This window comes from Apium graveolens, chromosome 8 (genome assembly GCF_009905375.1).
Source record: "Apium graveolens cultivar Ventura chromosome 8, ASM990537v1, whole genome shotgun sequence".
NCBI classification, from domain to species: Eukaryota; Viridiplantae; Streptophyta; class Magnoliopsida; order Apiales; family Apiaceae; genus Apium; species Apium graveolens.
The window spans coordinates 261,081,344-261,095,432 of record NC_133654.1 but is presented as its reverse complement, the minus strand read 5'-3'; the positions used below and the strand labels follow the sequence as shown (position 1 = coordinate 261,095,432).

The following is a 14,089-nucleotide window of genomic DNA, read 5'->3' as shown; positions in this document are numbered from 1 at the left end:
CGTTTGTTAACTTCTACTAAAGTTATATAATTTTTTTCAAAAAGACGACTTGTTTGTCTTTTCTTTTTTAATTTATGCTCTTCAAATTTAATATTTTAAAATTACTAATAGAGATACTATTAGAGAGATTATAAAATAAAATTTAAATATTTTTTTTGTTAAAAAATATGATTTGATGAAATAATTTTAAAAATAGAAATATATTTTATATGTGATTAAAAAAAATCAGCTACAAAATTTAATATGAAATTTGGGATAGTTATTATAGGCAAAATTTGGCATTTGATCATTTCGGATCAAATTCGGATCAACTGGGATCAATTTGAGATAAAGGATGAAGAATGAGATTTTAGGATGCAATTAATGCATGAGAGGAGGACGTGTCTTAGGGGTAGAACACCCCCTCACTGGGTAAACATGGTTTGGGTTAGTTGAGTGTCGGACTACAATACGAGGAGGAATGTGTTTATAGAGTGAGGACGCGTCTGGGCCTAGGAAGATGTATAATTTTGGATTCATTTGGATAGTTGGGCTTGTCCTCACCTAGGACAAGGAAAAAAGGGCAATTTCAGGACGAGGCAAGCATGGAAGGAGTAGTGAAGATTATTTTCACTAACATATTCATTGTTGGTACTTTTCGAAGAATTTCTGCTTGACTCGGTTAGGGAGGGGGTTGTCCGTGAAAAGTTAGAAGGTATAAAGGGGTATGCCTGATGATTGAAGGCCTCCTCCTTTATTCAACGGGTGTCCTCCTTGAGAATGCGGGGTTAACATTGATGTGTGATTTGGGAGCTCTATTCTTGCATTTAATAGGTGACCTCATTGGAGAATTTTTGAGTCATCCTGTACTTTTCATCCAAGAGCTTGGGATTACCTGTCCTACTATATGGTGGGTTATCCTCATTTGGGGGATAGGGACGCGCTTGGCATTTCGGGTGAACTGTGCTTGTACCTGCGTGAGATAACTGTGACGGAGTGTTATCCTTGTGCAAGGAGATGAATTATCCGTGATCCTACGAATACGAACGAGTTTTGGGCCTTCGCGGTTGGGCCTCATAGTTCGACATTCTTAAACCTAGCGGAAGAAGAATTCTGGAAGGTTTTCTATTGGGCCCTTGAATAAGAATTATAATCCCATTAGATTTCTTGTTCTCCAAGAACTACGTCATGCTTGATTCCTATATAAAGGGTATGTAGGAACATCGAAAGGGGTTATAATTTGAGAGTTAAAAAGGGTCACCACTAACCCTAAGACAATCTCAGACACCAATTTACATACAAACACCTTCTCCTTATTTTTCTGGCAAAGAACTAGCTGATATATTTTTTATGTAGATCTGATCTGTTGCGTAAAAATAACTTTAGCTTGCTTCTATAAAAGATTTAATCACCAAGAAACAAAACTAAAGAATTGATTTGTTTAGATTGCTTAAAGAATTTAATCATCCACAAACTAAACGAAATCTGGATAAGAAAGTATAAAGGAATTAACGACCAACTTTCAAATATTTGCAAGTATAAACTCACGATTTTAATCTCATAAAATTCTATGTCTCAAAAGATTACAATACAGGGGTATATATAGGCTAGGAAAATAACCTTAGACTTTTAAGAAACCCAATCAGATTCAAAATACGCTACGTAGCTAATATTTGAGTCCAACTTAAAAACCCATAAAAAACCTAATCCATAAGGAAAATTACATAAAAACCTACTATGAATAGGAAATCACATAAAACCAATTTCAACTAAAAAATGAAATCCTAAATGCTTAAAACAAGAAAAACCCTTTTTAGTGAAAGTTAAAAATTTGTAAGCCAAAATCCAGTTAATATATAATAACCAGCCCAATCCAATAGATCAGCGCTTTGGTAATTAAACTGACTATTGGTCTTGTAATATTGTCTAACTGATTCTCACGAATAATAATGAATGTAGATCAATCCAAAACCATATTTATCTTCATGAGAACATGGTTATGAGCACATGATACTCATAAATCATTAGATGATATATATTTTCTATGTAGATTAGATCTGTTACGGAAAAATAGCTTTAGCTTGCTTCTATAAATTTAATCACCAAGAAACAAAACTAAATGATCGATTTGTTTAGATTTCTTAAAGAATTTAATCACCCAAAACTAAACAAAATCTAGATAGGAAAGTATAAAGGAATTGACCACTAACTTTCAAAGGTTTACAAGTATAAACTCACGATTTTAATCTCATAAAATTATGTGTCTCAAAAGTTTAAAATATATCAGTATATATAGGTTAGGAAAATAACCCAAGCCCACTAGGAAACCCAATCAGATTCAAAATTAGCTACGTAGCTAATATTTAAGTCCAACTTGAAAACCCATCAAAAACCTAACCCGTAAAGGAAATTATATAAAAATCTATACTGAATAGGAAATTACATAAAAACCAAATTCAACAAGAAAATGAAATCCTAGATGCGTGAAACAAAAAAATCCCTTTAATAATAAATGTAAATCAATACAAAGCCATGTTTGTCTTCAGGAGAACAAGTATGTCATATTGCGTGAGCCCGTAGGGTTTACCTAGTGCGCATCCGAAGGTTAGTGGCTGCGGGTTAACTACGATAAAAAAAAGAACAAGTATGTCAGCACAAGACGCTCATGCATCATTCTCAGCTTATTTGAAAAATAATTATCCTCAATTAATAATAAATGCATATGAATAATTAAATATCATGCTCCGCATCAGAACCTCTTTAATATTAGTTTACATCCACTCTACATTGCATGTAATATAAATTTGCAATCCAAATCAATCTCTTTAATTTTATTTTCTTAATAAGATCACGTTCAATACTAACACTAAAATGACTCTAAATATTATTATGATTTTAGACAAAAAAGTATATTTTGATGTTAAGATAGGATTTCAAATAAAATGTTAATTTTATTTTAAAAGAAAATATTTTCAATTTTAGTAAAATTTTAGTAAAATTTTAATAATGTTGTTTAATTGCTGATTAAATTCTAAAGGTAGGTGTAATTACTTTTGTTACTCATCACTAATTAAATTAGTTGAAAGTGGGGTAAAAAAATATTCAAAAGTCATGATAGAATTGTGTTACCTATACAACTAATACCAGGGTAGCCTCAGAAAGAAAACTTTTGATGAGGTAAAAGTTGATTAGGTTGGGTTATATTTGATTGATATTATAAATAGGCACCATTATTATATTTTTTTTATATATGACTACAACAACCATCAACAAATATCAAAGGGTCCAACATGGTATACCATGTACGCATCCTCCGGTACAAAACGTAATAAAAGAAACATTGAATAAGTTGAGTATTTGCTAGCTGGGCTGGAAGAATTTCAGAGCATATCTCGTCCAAGTCAATAAATTTAACTACTCAATGTCCCATCAATTGAATTTCTAGTGTAGCGATCTTATTTCGTAAATCAAGTTAGACGACTTTGAATAGAGACACAAAATAACTTAGTAGATGAAATTCTTCATATATATCTATAGATGCAGAGATTCTTATGAGCCAAAGCAAAGAAATGGTTTCAGTAAATACTCAAGCAATAAAACTGGTCTTGTTACTTATCACTCTTCTCTTCACAATTTCTTTATTTCATCATGAAATTTTATCATCTCAACCGGTTCATTCTAAACATTTGGTGGAACGCAAGCTTGTTTTCGGTTACCCAAGTAATGTTCTCTCCCTCTCCGTGCAACTAACAATCTAAATTTACCATTAATTGAAGTCTATAAAACAGGCCATCATGTATATTATAGATGCTGATATGGACTAACTATTTTACTCATAATTAAATCATCTATTATATATTTATAGATGAAAAGTATATTAATTATATTACATTTTTCTACAATTTTGTTTTCCAACTTGCAGGGAGGAGTGCTGCTGGGGTCGGGGGAAGTGGTTCTCAGAGAGGTCCCGGCGCTACTCCGGAAGAAAGCCCCGGCGGGCTTTGATCGCGGGCTTTTCAGGTCCGGTCAAATATCCTTGCTCGGTGGAGTTATGTGCATCTTTATTATACGCACAGGATGAATAGTTCCCAAGTAGAAGTACTAAAATTCTTACTTGGCTTAAATAATTTTTTGTCATTGCGAAATAGAACTACTTTGCACAACAATATTAATTAAGTTATGGATTAATTAATTATTAAGCACTCTAAGCTTTATCATTTATGTACAGGGAATTTTTAGTGCAATTTACAGTAGTTTGTTGTTGATACAGCTGAAATATAATCTCATCAGACTTCTCTACTTTAGCCTAATTAATTTCATATGCGAAATCATCTTCATTACTACTCCCTCCGTCTTGACCAATTTTTTAAGTTTGGTTTGGACACGGAAGTTAAGAAATATGTATAAAGTACTGAAAAAAGAATGAAAAAGTGGATGAAGTGGTGGAATCCGTTGATTTTTAATGTATAAAAAGGAGATAGTAGAGTAAAAATAGTGTGAAAAAGAAAGAAAAGTAGGAAAGTGGTGAGACCATTGACTATTTTTGATAAGTTTTGAAATGTAAAGAATTGGATAAGACATTCAAAAATGAAAATGTAAAGAAATGGCTGGGACAGAGGGAGTAGTTCATTAGCCAGTAAATATATGTAATTTTTTTCTTGCAAAGAAAGTGTTTAATAATATATAACGAGATTTTATTTGGATTTGTCTAATCAGAATCATGCATTCAAGTATAGAATGTTGGTGTAAAATGTTGATGCTTTGATCACTACTAGAAAAAACACCTTAGACATCGGTTAAAAACCGATGTCTATGTAAAAAATGTATGATGTCTTCGCGACTGATGTCTAAGACAGACTTTCACAACGGTTCTGAAAAACTTCTGATGTCAGATATCAGATTAGACATCGGTTATATATATGTAACCGTTGTTAAAAGCCTATTTTAACATCATTTTCTTTAATATAACCAATGTTAATTTCAAAAATAGACATCGGTTGTTTATTCTAGAATTGATGTTATTGCCCTGTACTGATATCCCTATATTAACATAGAATATTAGACCATGCATTAACTACGATACTGAAAAAAAACTTAATTTTCAAAACTCAACCAATACATATATATTATTAACCAATTGAATTCAAGATCAACAAATTCTCAAAGTGTACAACTAATCTCCAATACGTCTATCTTTCTAAAAAAAACTATTCCCGTGATAAGTACAACTAATCTCAATGTATAAAATCAACCATACTCCTAGTACTCAAGCCAGCCCCTTTGATGCTGGCTAGTCATCTTGTTCTTCATGTTCTTGAGCAATGACAATAACTTTTAACCTTTTCACCCCATCCAATCTTGAGATCTTTAAAACCTATGAATGAGATAAACAAAAGAAGGTAACATATAAGTTACTAATGTCTGTTAAAACTAGCAGAGAGGCCTTATATGATTAAACACCTAAATTATCACATTATTGAAAATTAAAAATTAAACAACATAGGAACATGGTTGCTCTACCACTGCAATTAGAAGCAGGAACACCAGTCTAGCAAGTCCATGCCAATACTCACAGTACCAAATACATCATCAGCTAGATAAAATAAAAAGTTTAGCATCCTTGCAAATCTTGGTTATTTTTGAAAGGGGAAAACAACTGACATAATGTCACTAATTCTGCTTCAAATTAGCTAGATAAGCCTCCAATGATCAAAATAAATACCCACATAAAAGAAAATAGTGAAGTAAAAAGAATAAAAGAACATATGTCCCTCAGAGATCAAGCAGGTACAGTGAGACATGGTGTCCTTTCTGTTTATTGCGTTAATGTTCAGACGACGTCCTCATTTATATGTCCAGCAGTCCAGATACTGATCAATGAAGCAAAAAGTGGTGTGTTCCCAATTAATTATAGCAAAAAATTTATGTAATCGACCAGTATCTGAGGTAAATATGGCTGTATTTTGTGCATTATATTATAATCGATGATCTTTCTCAACCCTAAATCATATTTTTAGCCCTGTCCATATTTTAAATCTGGTCGGGAAAGCCCTGACCAGATTTAAACCAACCCACCTTAATCTTACTTACATGACAGATAATATATATATCATGGTCATTTATCTATTGAATCATAAAGATACATGTATATGTATTGCAAGTGATAGTACCTTCACAACGCGATTAGGCGTCATCAGAGGAAGACCAAGTTCTGAAAGTTTTTTAGTACCCCAACTTTCAAACCATTGCAGACTAGCACATTCCTCTAACATGTGAATAACTGTGGGGCTGGGTTATAATATTCTCGATCTTTCCTACCCCAAGGTCAACCACGGGAACACTCTTCATTCTGTATTTTGATAGCAGCAGAAGCATAGTAAAAAATGAGTTTGAAGACTGCAAAGCAAGAAAGGGTGCCCAACGAAATGACCCTGACATATCCTGGACATGCGTAGTTAGAGATTTAGTAAAGTAGGATACAAATGGGAAAAGAGTGATTTACATTACACTGAGGTATATATAGAAGTTTAAAAAACCTTGGGATTCTTGTAAAATTCAGAGTTATATCTTGGAGAAGACATTCCAGAAGCTGCTCTTGCAATGGCATGGCTCATAGCTGGTTCTGATTCAGGTATAAAATCAGTGTGTGCTGATCCGTCCTTGTTTTCTAACTGCACGAGATCGGAAATATAACTCATATACACTAGATTTATCTATAGTAATGAAGGAAAGATAGAATTCTTTTGCTAAAAATAATTTCTTTAATTATTTATATCATCAAATGGAAGACTAAGTTAGAGATAGAACTTGTGCTTCCTGCAGTACTAATTAGCAACCACCGGTACCTATCTATCTCCTATAAATTATATCAGTAATCAATTAGTCAAAGATTCGAGTTTGTTACCCTGTGATTAACAATTATGAAAACAAGATGTAAACTTGAAACAGAGGGATTAAATATAAAGCTATTTACAAAGATACGGATAAACATGTTTTGACTGATAGAAATGTACAGAGTCTGATTGTACTTGTCAATTATGTAGTTACAAACCTGATGTAGAATCCATACAATAATACCAGCAAACTCTATGATACCAAGATATCTATCAATCCAAGTAGCATTCTCCGGCGCATCAACATCCACAGCGGACATTAAACCTATTGTAAATTTTTACTTAACTTGGGTGTTAATCCCAATCATTTTGATAATCATTTACACTTTTCTGGATGCACCACTATAGCATCATCATTAGTAAATATCTACTCTAGACAAATTCTCGGACCATTGTCAGCGAACTTGTAGCTATTGATGAAATATTTTCTTTATCTTTTCAAATGCCAGGATAGGTGGTGATATTTACTCCTGAGTGAACATAACGATAATTAGGTACAACATAGTGCACTTTATTAAAACAAAACACCTAGTCTGTCAAAAAAAATTCCATACTACAATGTAGTATCAGATTTATAGAGAACTGTTGTCAAATAGCTATACCTTTCACTTCCGATGCAAACTGTTGTCAAATAGCTCCACCTTTCACTTTCGATGCAAAACTGGTAACTTCAAATTGGTTGCAATTTTCCTAAGCAAATATTTGGCAAAAGCATGAAAACAATAATGTAGCTGAAATCTTACCTGTTGTGCTGTACCCTAATTAAAAAAAAACAATAGATGCAACATTAGTAGTTCATCCATAAGAGATCATACTCAAAATTGACAAGTTATCGCTAAAATAACATTTACTACTACCAAGCCGACAAGGCAACAATAACAATATGACTCAAACACTTGACAGCAAGGTGGACTAGCATCTAACCTGTAGAAATTCCATGGACAAGTAGTATGCTTGCTTTACATTCACCTTTTCATAGAAATCATATGTCGTATTCTAGTTAACGATAAGTGAATCACGAACACTCTGTGCAGTAGCAAAATATGCTACTTGGATTAATAAAAACATATATAAAGCGAAAACAAACAACAAAGGAATATTAATATTAAAGAATATTAATATTAACAAAAACAAAGATACATAATCGCATGTATCGAGAATAAAAATGACATAAAAAAGACTTGTAATTAAGAAAGAGCATTAAAACCCTTTGACTACTTTATAAACATAGAGATTCACAAACAACAAGAGTAACTCATGAATACTCATATTTGCTTCAAAAACATGAAAATACCATGAGTCTAGAAGATTTGAGATGGGTAGTGATGTTTCTAAACCTGTTGAACAAACCATTAAAAAGTAAGTACACTGAAAACCCAATCTTGATAAAGAAAACAAAACACAATTGAACAAACTAATCCAAGCCGCGTCGAGAAATTAGGGTTTCACACAACAGGAATTTGATTAATTGAAGATTTACAATTTAGGGTTTAATTGGAATCCTAATTACTTGTAATATGAGACGATGATATAAATTAGGGTTTTAATAATGGAACTATGGTAAGAGAGATAGAGAGATGAAAGAGAACGAGAAAGAGAGAGGGAGAGAGAGAGAGACATATGAGAGAGAACGAGAAAGAGAGAGAAGAGAAAGAGAGAGATGAGAAAGAGAGAGAGAGATACGGGAGAGGAAGAGAGCTGGGAGAGAGTGCTCGGGAAATAATTTGGAAATAAAGGGGGGGAATAATTTTTTGTTGTTAAGGGGGGAAACATTTTGAAGATAATGGGGGGAGGAAGTATACGCGTGTTTTTTTTAATTTTTTAAAATTAATCATTAACAACGGTTGTAGTTTCAAACCGATGTCTAAAAAAATTTGACAACGGTTATTCTATAAACCGATATCTAATTCACGTTTTTCATTTTTCTAAATTACTATCGACAACGGTTATTTTATCGACCGATGTCTAATACACGCAGTAACATCATTTTAAAAATAACTGATGTCTAAAAGAACTTTAACATCGGTCATCTAAGCAACTGATGTCTAAGGACCGATGTTTATTGACAGAATTCTAGTAGTGGATGATGGAATGGAAATTGTATGACGCTCCCACGAATATTATCCGTATATATTTTTAACGAAAATGCTATTTTTGTTTTATTTTTTATTGGAATATCAAGTGGAACTCCAATTAAAACAACTAAACGTACTATTTTCGTACTTTCTATTGAAAATTTCATTTGCTATTCGAATTAAATATTTCAGTGATATTTTCTTTACTGATATCACCGGCTAGAACGTTGTCAGCTTAATTAATTGAGCATTTTTTAATGGGAAAGCCAATGCAGCATGAAAAGAATCCAAGGATTGGAGTACATGAATAGCTAATAAGCACGGCTAGAGGTACCAAATTGAGTAATAAAATTTGGTACCAAATAATATGGCACCGATGAGTTGGTAATTTGGAAAAATGTTATTGGTGAAATTTATGTGAATATAGGTATTCATTATTATTAATTAACTTGTATCCAATCAAATCATGATAATTGTTATTTTAAAAATATTTTGGATATCATTTTGGTATTTACAGAATTATTTATAGCTAATTCACTTATCAAATTTGTTGGAAAAAAAGAAGATAAATTATCTTCACTAGGTTTTGCAGTCCCTACAAATTCAAAATTTTATGAAGTAATATTAGTACTCCCTCTGTCCCATTCATTTCTATACACTTTCCTTTTTTTGATGTCCCGTTCAATTCTATACATTTCATACTTATCAAAAATAGTAAAAATTTTATAATATAAAAATCAACTATACCCACTACTTTCTCTCACTACACTCACTTTATTCATTAAATTTTGAATGGTCCCACCACTTTAACCAACGTTATACTTTTTTTCACTAAATCAAATTTTTTCGTTTTCTCTCATCCTACTATCTTAACAAAACTAACATTATTTTATTATGTTTCTTATTCTCCGTGCCCAAACCATTTGTATACAAATGGCCGGGACGGAGGGAGTAATATTTACCTCAAAATACATGTAACTCGTAAAATATCAATTAGCCAAAAAAAACCCGTAAAATATGTCATATAATAAATATATCATATAATACGATTAGACCCCAGTAGCATCAGAAAGCAAATAGGTGTTGGGTATAATTCTAAATAGAATTAAAACTTCGCGCAACAATAAGGTAGTTACATATATCACAATTAACAAGAACAGACAGTTAACCAAATAACGAAACAAAATCACAAAGGAAAACAACAAGATATAAATTAGTAACTGAAATTGACAAAGATAGGACATAACACTTAGCTCTATTAGAAGTTTTAACAAATCTGAAAGTACCAGAACAGCTGAGGCGCATAGGCTTCGAGAAGTCTAGACTATTCTTGAAGAGATTATTACCCCACTTACACTGTGTTGGGTTGCAGCAATATCGCTTTCAGGATACAACAGCTCAGAGTACTCTGTCCACAGATACGTAGCACTCAACAACGACCTGTAGCTTAGTTCACCCAGAAAAACTATGCTATATTCTGTATGTTTGCAGGAGAGAAAAAGAGAAGAAGAAGCAGCTTGGGTTTTCACGATTCTGTGATAACAGTATATCTTCTTCCCTACGTTTAATTGAGTATATATATATATATATATATATTAATATATACCCCAAAACGTATCTGAATATATTACATTAATTAAAATAAATATTCAGACTTAAATTGCATTTGATGAATATTTCCAGAAATATAACAGTCAGCCCATCAAGATTTGAACTTAGCATCAATGGATAATGCACTCAGCAAATCCATCAATGGATAATCCGTATTGTGTATCAACGGATAATCCACATTGTGCATCAACAGATAATCCACATTGTGCATCAACGGATAATCCACAATGAACTTCAACGGATAATTCCATCAACGGATAATCCACATTGAACTTCAACTAGTAATCTACATTGAGCTTCAACGGATAATCCACACGGTTTTACAGATTCAATATTCACATTAAGACAATATAATAAGTCACTAAATATTTTAATTAAACATTTCAAGCTACTAAATTCAACTAAATTTCTTTATGAATTACAGTAAGATAATGACCGAAAAATAATTTGGTCGAATTTAGGGGCTAAATTCGACCGGTTTAAATTCGATCATTTTAATTTCAACGATTTTCGGTTAAAATTGATTGTAAATACGACCGTTTAAATCCGACCGAGGCCGGTCGAATTTAGCCGTGTCCAAAGAATTCGACCACATGCGGTCGAATTTAGCTCCGGTCGAATTTAAATCAGTTGTATTTAACCTCATTTTCTTGTAGTGAATGGATTTTTCTTGCTCTAATCCTATTATAACTACAAGACCATCTACATTTATATATTAATGTAGTTTTGATCCTTTATCTCGACTAAGACTTGATCATGTTGATCTTGCACGCAAAGTAATAATTTTTTTGCATTATGTGGAAATTCAAAGTACCATTAAAATAATCATTTCTGATTCTATTTGATAAAATATCTTTCCACGAAATTCCAAGTCCCTGGATAATTTACTCATTTTTTCCGAGTTTTGAAAAGTAAGAAAAGTAAGTGAAATTGAAGGATAAATAAAATGGTTGCAACTATATCTGCAAGCTAGCAACCATATATGCAACCACAACTTTAAATTTGAAAAAATCTGTTGAAAATTACATTTAGTTGCAAAATAAGTCGCAAATGATTGCAAATGAGTGCTCCTACGGAGCCAATACTAATATCACAAAAGCAACCATGAAATCAACAATTTGAACAAAATTATACGAATGCCAGCCAAAAGATCTCAAAATTTGAAGTGAAAAGTCGTTTTCTGGGTCCAGGAACTCGAATCAAATCAGAAAAGCAAATAGTTTAGTGACTAGCAAATATATTTTCTTTGTATTCTCAAAGTAATAGAACTCGATAACTCCAAATCGAGGCTCCTTCCTCGAACTTGAGGGTGGAGGTGGTGGAGGAGCTGGATTCTGGGGCTGGGGGTGGGGGAGGAAGAAGATGTGAGAAAGGGTGACAAAGGATGAGGATGATAAAGAGGATAGAGTGATTGTATTTTTACAATTTAATTGTGTGTATGTTTAAGAAAATAATAAATTTGTAAGACTTTTGATAAGATAGTAGAATTGTAAATATATATATTAAAATTGGTATATTTGTCAATTTCCCTAAAAATAATTTATGCAAAATTCTATAACCCTAAATTCACTTGTACGTGTAGTCCTTCCTTGTCCACACAACAGCCAAAACGCTAATGCTGAACCCAATGCCAAAGCCGAAGTCGAATATCAAAGGAGGTCCGAGTTTGGCCATATTCTTTGAATTTATTGACAGTAACTTCCATAATAATATTTATATAATTTCCTTTTACAGATAAGAATTTATATGAAACAATTTAAAAATTTAATCTTTTAAATATCATTTTCGAAAATACAGTTAGATAAAACTTAAAAAACAAAAGTACTTTTAAAACAAGTTTAAAATAGCAAGTAGGGAGTTTAAAGTAACTATGTTGAAGTACAAAACAAATTCTATATACTTTTACAATATAATTTTTTAGTTTTGGTTAATTTAAATTTTTTGATTTTAACAGAATGATCAAATTTAATTAGTAGATAATTAATTTGAGTTAAATTTATAATAGGTAAACAAATTAAATTTTTTGAACATATTTAATCTCCTAAATGATATTTAACCTTTTTTTATTTGAGTTAAACAAACCAAATTGAGTAGTAGTATAAAATTTCAACCACTATATGCACACAACCGCATCGAATTCCTAACCTTGCGCAAGGGGCACAATGACTCAAACACTGCATCAACACTTTGTTGGTTTAATTTCAATTTTTGACTTAAACTGAATAATCAAATTTAATTAATTGATTATCAATTTGAGTAAATTTATAATGAGTTAACAACTTGAAATTTATCTACTTTAACTGAATGATCAAATTTAATTAATTGATTATCAGTTTGAATTAAATAATAAGTGAACTACTTGAAATTTATTAAATGCATTGAGCCACCCAACCATATTTAATTTTTTTTATTTGAGTTATAAAAACCAAATTTGGGGGTATATAATTTCAAGCACTACAGGCACACAGCCGAAAGAACAGTGTTTCGGTTCAAAAGTCCTCCTAAATACGTCATCTACAAACGTAACTTTAGAATAAAGTGCAATCAATAATGATGAATGCCGTGTAGGTCTGGGCACCTCTATATTTCCGTACTGGAGTAGGAAATTTCTCAGTACTGGTGTAGGAAATTTATAAGCCGACATCTACCGAGTAAATATGATAAACCCATAGATCTAGCATTTTGTATATAAGCAGGTTAGTTAAATTTTCTAGAGAAGAACAAGAAATGGCTCCGGCGACTGCATCCACTGTAATGATCATCAAGTACTTGCTCTTGCTATTCATCATCGGTGTTCTCTTCATACTTTCTTTGTCATCTTCAACTGTAGATGTCAAACATTCTATACGCCGAGGTATTTCGATTGACTATTAGTTTATGGTTTTAGGTCCCTTAAAATTCTCTAAGTCATGCTCATTAGTTTCACACACATATATATAGTAAAATTATATGGAGTTGTCTGAGTGATTTATGTTGATTTATGTTCTGCAAATAAAATATCTTCTAAAACATGTTATTTTGTAAAATATGTTTCACAAATATCATTAATTCAATAAAATCATGCAATTATTATATATTACAAGTATATATTGTACAACATTAACACTTATATTTTGTAGAATAATATATTTTGTAACGTTCTACTTGTAAAATTTATGCAATTTTTAAGATTTTTAATAAAATTGTGATATTTGTAGAATTTCATTTAAAAATTTATACATTTTGCAACAATTTAAGCTATATTTTATTTGCAGAATATATATGGACTCCAAGAAATCCAATGAAATAGAAGACTATATATATATATGATATATATATATTTCATTTATGAAATTATCATTGTAATATTTGCAGGGCTGGACTCATGTCTTGAAGTTTGCGGGAGTGGGTCTCCCCGGGGTCCGAATGGGAAATAGTACGTTTAAGTAAAATTATTGATGAAGATGGAAGCTGAATGCAACGTTTATTTCTTTATGTTTTGTATAATATATATTTTCATCTTTGATCAAAATATTATCGGTTTGACTGCTT

General features: G+C 31.7%; 1 long non-coding RNA gene across 1 annotated transcript; it reads right to left on the bottom strand.

Annotated features, from left to right (window-relative positions):
* Positions 1–6,272: 6,272 nt before the first annotated feature.
* Positions 6,273–7,563, bottom strand: LOC141677489 (uncharacterized). Its single transcript, XR_012557442.1, has 3 exons — positions 7,475–7,563; positions 6,516–6,650; positions 6,273–6,420 (listed from the first exon to the last, which is right to left on the bottom strand). It is a non-coding gene; the product is annotated as an uncharacterized LOC141677489 (long non-coding RNA).
* Positions 7,564–14,089: the final 6,526 nt, after the last annotated feature.